Source organism: Podarcis liolepis (genome assembly GCF_965112155.1).
Source record: "Podarcis liolepis genome assembly, chromosome: 10".
Classification (NCBI taxonomy): Eukaryota; Metazoa; Chordata; class Lepidosauria; order Squamata; family Lacertidae; genus Podarcis; species Podarcis liolepis.
Window position 1 is genome coordinate 54,138,558 of NC_139562.1, and position 6,000 is coordinate 54,144,557.

The following is a 6,000-nucleotide window of genomic DNA, read 5'->3' on the forward strand; positions in this document are numbered from 1 at the left end:
ATATTTTAGATAACTTACAGCGCAATCCACATCTACTCAGAAGTGAGTCCTGTTGAATTTAATAGTTGATATCTTTCGAATGCTGTGTGGTCCTCAGTGTCCTTAATAATAAACAATATTCCTTGTGAGACAAAACAGCCTACTAGAGGAATGTGCTATGTATTGACCTAACTACGGGTCAAAATGATTATTAACCCTTACTTAGCATATTTTCATATATAAATTCAGTGGTAGGAACTTACTTTTTCATATTTAATTCAGGTTATTAGTCAACTAAAAGGTTTACTACAATGAAATATTAAAACAGCATGACACCATCACAATATCACAATAAAGCCTAGCAGAGGTCATCATGTTGAGAACTGAACACTTGAACTTTCATGAATTCCTTCATACTTTGCTATGCCTAGACTGTGCATCTGGCTCTTCTAAAACCTACTGCATGTATCACAATGAAAAAAGGAGTAATCAACTTTCTTCACTTGAATTGATCACTCTGTTGGTTATTTCCCCCTTTGGGAAGTTATAGATGGGACTGGTGCACCTTTTTTACTTGGCAGAAGATTCTGTTGTACGTTTCCGAGCACAATTCAAAGTGTTGGTGCTGACCTTTAAAGCCCTAAATGGCCTCGGTCCAGTATACCTGAAGAAGCATCTCCACCCCATCATTCTGCCCGGACACCGAGGTCCAGCTCTGAGGGCCTTCTGGCAGTTCCCTCACTACGAGAGGTGAGGTTACAGGGAACCAGGCAGAGGGCCTTCTTGGTAGTGGCGCCTGCCCTGTGGAACACCCTCCCAGCAGATGTCAAGGCAATAAACAACTATTTTACTTTTAAAAGACAACTGTTAGGGAAGTTTTTAATGTCTGATGCTGTATTGCTTTTAATATTTGGTTGGAAGCCGCCCAAAGTAGCTGGGGAAACCCTGCCAGATGGGCGGGGTATAATAATAATAATTATTATTATTATTATTATTATTATTATTATTATTATTATTATACTGACATACTAACAGCATGGACTGCAAGTGAAGAGAGGAAGTAAATTTGGATTCTGTCATGCTTAAATGTGTTATTTTTTCTCTGCAAAACTGGCAGTGAAGGCTGGTGCTCATTGGGACTGAGGCGGCAGAAAGCAGGGAGGCCAAGGGTGGGTGAATTCAGAGCCAATGACAGGCAGAGCCGATTAATTCTTGTTTTGTCCTCCACTCAGCCTCTTCCTCAATTACTTCTACAAACGGCAACGCTGAAGCTAAAGAGGAAGCTGATAGCCATTGCCACCCCTGGCCCGGCTGTTACTAAGAAAGCAGGTTGGTGGGGAATGAACGGTAGTGCTGCATTTGCACTAATGGACAACCTCCACTGAAAACTGATGAATGTCTAGGATAATGTGACCCAACAAGGGAGAGACCTTTGCCTCAACTTTGTTTTCAGGCCATTATTTTGCATAGAGAAGCATACACAAAGAGCCGGGTCCACTCAAAACATTGGCCTGCATTTTTGTTACTTTTCTTTGCCAGTATCTTATCTTTCCTGTGCTCATACCCCTGTGTTAAAATGTCTTAACAAACTAACCTGCTTCCCCCTGATAGATACCTATTCCAATCACACCCTTCCCTTCAGTGTTTGTCTAGGCAACCGATAAGGGGAATGACTCATCTGAAGCCCAGAGTCTCTGGGCTACTCCTCAATACGCATAGAAATCTGAGCAAGCACTTCAACAAAGTATATCTCCCCCCCCTTTTTTTTTTTTTGAATGATGAATGCTCCCCCCCCCCCGATTCATATAGGTGGTGATTGCATCTCCTGTGCAATAATGGGGTTTGGAAGCCAGTTCCAAAGTTGGCCTTACCATGACAAAAGGTGTTGATGGCCCATGCAAGAGGAATCTTGAGCCTGGGCAGACAGATGCTGCCAGGGTAAATGGGTGTGAGGTGACAGAAAAAGAGTGTTTTTAGCAAGATGTGCTCAGAAGACATGGGTGGCGCTGTGGTCTAAACCACTGAGCCTCTTGGGCTTGCTGATTGGGAAGTTGGCAGTTCAAATCTCCGCAATGGGGTGAGCTCCTGTTGCTCTTTCCCAGCTCCTGCTAACCTAGCAGTTCGAAAGCACACCAGTGCAAGTAGATAAATAGGCACCACTGCGGCAGGAAGGTAAACGGCACTTCCGTGCGCTCTGTTTTTTGTCACAGTGTCCCGTTGTGCCAGAAGCGGTTTAGTCATGCTGGCCGTGTGACCCAGAAAGCTGTCTGTGCACAAACGCGGCTCCCTCAGCCTGAAAGCAAGATGAGCGCCACAACCCCATAGTCACTTTTGACCGGACTTAAACGTCCAGGTGTCCTTTACCTTTTCTTTCTTTCTTTCTTTCTTTCTTTCTTTCTTTCTTTCTTTTCTTTTTTCTTTTTTCTTTTTTCTTTTTTCTTTTTTCTTTTTTCTTTTTTCTTTTTTCTTTTTTCTTTTTTGCTGAGAAGAAGAAAGTAGAGAACAATGTCTGAGATCCATCTTGAGGAGGTTGGCTGAAGGCTGACTGGGAAAGATGTAGCACCCTACTATTTGTCAAACCAGCCCAGTATTTTCTAACCTGCTCTTCAAGGTCCCCAACAGAAGTATTTCACATCATGTGCTAATAAATGTGGATTTGGGATTTCTTTCTTCTCCTTGTGAACCAACATGGCTGCTTCTGCTCTTTAGCTGCTCCTTGCAACTGCTGGAGGTTCGAACCTGGTTGAACCCTGCTGGAGTTCAAACTGCTGGGTCTCCAAAATTGCCCAGGCAGTTCTGATAGTTTTAACCATGGTGTGACTTCTGCCAGCAAAATATCCTGTTGGGGAAATGCAGTGGAACGTGTTGTTTTACCTATAGCATGTAATATTATATAGAAACAAGTTAGATTTGTATATGTGAGAGAGTGTTCAATAAAGCACACATGCAAAAACAGAATCAAGTAATCCTTTTTCAGGGGGAAAAATGAAGTCTAATTCTTGGTAGGACTGGCATGAGTGGAATGGCATACTGAAGCCAACAAAATCCCACAGAGTTGCATGATATATAGGGTTTTACTGACATCCAGCGCACAATTGAGATCTCTATATTTGCAAACAGATGTTTACCTGTCTACATTTAGCCTCCCTAAACAGGGATACCGTTAACATGGATACGTTATTTGTTTATAGAAATCTTGTTTCTTAGAGTTTATTATCAAAAGGGAGGAGGATTTTCCCCTTCTAAGTTGGTGCAACTTAACCCAGTCAATAAAGTATTCAACCCCATCTCTGACAACACCACCCAAATAAGCCAGATTCCAGACGAATGATTCACAGATAAGCTCAGTCTGATATTGCTGAGAGCTCACATAATTTGCAACATTGACAGCTTCTGTGAAATGGGAATCTCTGAAACAGCTCCCTGGGACACCCTCACATCTTGTAGGCTTCTGAAGCATCTCCTTGTCATGATAACTTATCTTCCTCTGGCACAAATGAGCAATTTGAGAATCTGGATCCACAACTTCCTAGCACCGGAGAAGTATAAAGCATTCAGATTCATGAACAATAAATCTCACCTGGTTTTATTATGCATTGTTTTCATCACAAATGAAATTGCCCCACCTTTGGTTATAACCAGAGGCATAAGTAACCATTTTTGTCTCTTGAGATGGCCCCAACCTTACTGCCTAATAAAAAAAAAATTAAAATGGGAAGGATGCAATATTAGGTTCCACTAGTTCATTAAAGACATCTTTGAGTCCAGCCACCAATTTTGTGCTCTCACTGGTTTATAAAGCACTGAGGAGTTAATGATTTCTGGGCAGTTTATTCTTAGCCACAACTAAATTCTTTTAGCTCCTTTCTCATTAAGCAATCAGTCTGTAATCCCTGAGTGTACTTGGACAGCCTCTTAGCTCTGTCATTCACATTTGCTTCTTGGCCTTTGTAGATGGCTGTCCTTGAAATGATTTCAGCATTCCCATCTTGTCCTCAAATTCTTTTTTGCCCCAACCCAATTTTCACAAGGAGCATTGTAATGTGGCATGATTGTTACTGTTTTTTGCCTCATAGGATATGATGTGTTTAATCTTTCTCGTGATTTGCTCTACAACAAGGGCTTTAAATGGTGGACATTTGACAACACTACAGTGTCCCATTTCTGGGGTGGGGTGGACGGAACTCAAGATGCTTGCAGCAAAGGAATCCTCCATAGATTCGGCACAGATAGGATATGAATAAGACAGGATCGACTTCTGCAGACTTGCAAACCATGGCCAGTTCACACTGCCAAGTGGAACAGACTCTTGTCTACATTTTTGCTTCGGTCTGTTCAATTTTCTGATGCCAACAGTAATTTCACCAGCAGAAAAGGTCACCAAACAGATGGTTCCTTTCTGATCACTCTAAATAAATTTTGAAAAGTCTGATTTGGGGGAGCGGGGAATGGGACGGGAATCATTTGCCAGCTGTCAGGCTCCATGATAAAGGATGAATCAGTTTTTCCTTTTCTAAACAGATAGGTGAATCATCGCCATTATGACCAAGTCTGGCAAGAATGAAAACGTACCTTCTTTGTACAACTAAAATATGACTGCACAATAGATCCTGCCCTGACTCCCTAGTCTAACAGGTGTTCGTGCAGCAAGCCAGCCCAATGCTGCTAATAGATAGCACTGCAGACCAAGCCCTTTGCAGTCATGTAATAAATTGCACACAGTTTCTGTATTCACAAAATAGTTACTGGTGTGGGCAATGGGAGACAGGATTCTTAACTATGAAAATAAAGCCTAAGGAAATAGAACATCCCATACAACCCACCCTTTTGAAGACTGTGTTCATATTACCATATAAGAATGCACTGGAGTTGTGATTTTCTTTGATCATTATGGCTTGCACCCCTACAAATGGAATGTATGTGACACTTGGACTGAAAAAGTGGCCCTTCCTCACATCTCTGTTCTGAAGTGGCTCAGTGGCACCAAAATATTGTTGAACCGCAAATTCCCATCAGCCCCAGCCACCATAGCAAATGGTCATGGATGATGGGAGCTGTAGTCCTCATAGGAGTCCTCATGAGGGAGCTGTTCCTGGAGGAAGAACTGTGAGGGGAGAGACTCCATCAGGCAAGGCCTCCTTCCACCTGCCTTGCCCCACCCTCCGGCCCTAGGAGTCCTCATGAGGGAGATGTTCCTGGAGGAAGAACTGTGAGGGAGGAGACTCCATCAGGCAAGGCCTCCTTCCACCTGCCTTGCCCCACCCTCTGGCCCTGGGTCTCCTCATGAGGGAGCTGTTCCTGGAGGAAGAACTGTGAGGGGAGAGACTCCATCAGGCAAGGCCTCCTTCCACCTGCCTTGCCCCACCCTCCGGCCCTAGGAGTCCTCATGAGGGAGCTGTTCCTGGAGGAAGAACTGTGAGGGGAGAGACTCCATCAGGCAAGGCCTCCTTCCACCTGCCTTGCCCCACCCTCTGGCCCTGGGTCTCCTCATGAGGAAGCTGTTCCTGGAGGAAGAACTGTGAGGGGAGAGACTCCACCAGGCAAGGCCTCCTTCCACCTGCCTTGCTCTACCCTCTGCTTCTCAATGTGTATTGTATTGTTTATGTACTGTGGCTTGCCGTTGTTTTATTGATTATAGTTTAGATATTATTGTAACTGTTGAGTGGATTTCTGTTTAACTTTTATATGTTGATATTATTATTTTATACTATTCTAATGATTGTTGAATGTTACTTTTTGATGGAGGTTGCCTATTTTAAAGTTATGTTTTATTATCACATTTTTGTATTGCATTAGATTGTTAAATATACATTTTTTGTTTCTTCAGCTTGTAAACCGCCTTGAGTATTGTAAGATAGAAAGGTGGTATACAAATTAAAAATGATGATGATGAATGATGATAGTCTTGCAACATCTGGCTAGCCCCAGGTTTCCCATCCATGCAGTAGAAGAAAGAGATGGTGGTACTTTGCCGATGCGAAACGTACTGTTAGAGAATATCTTGTTCCAATTGATCTGAAA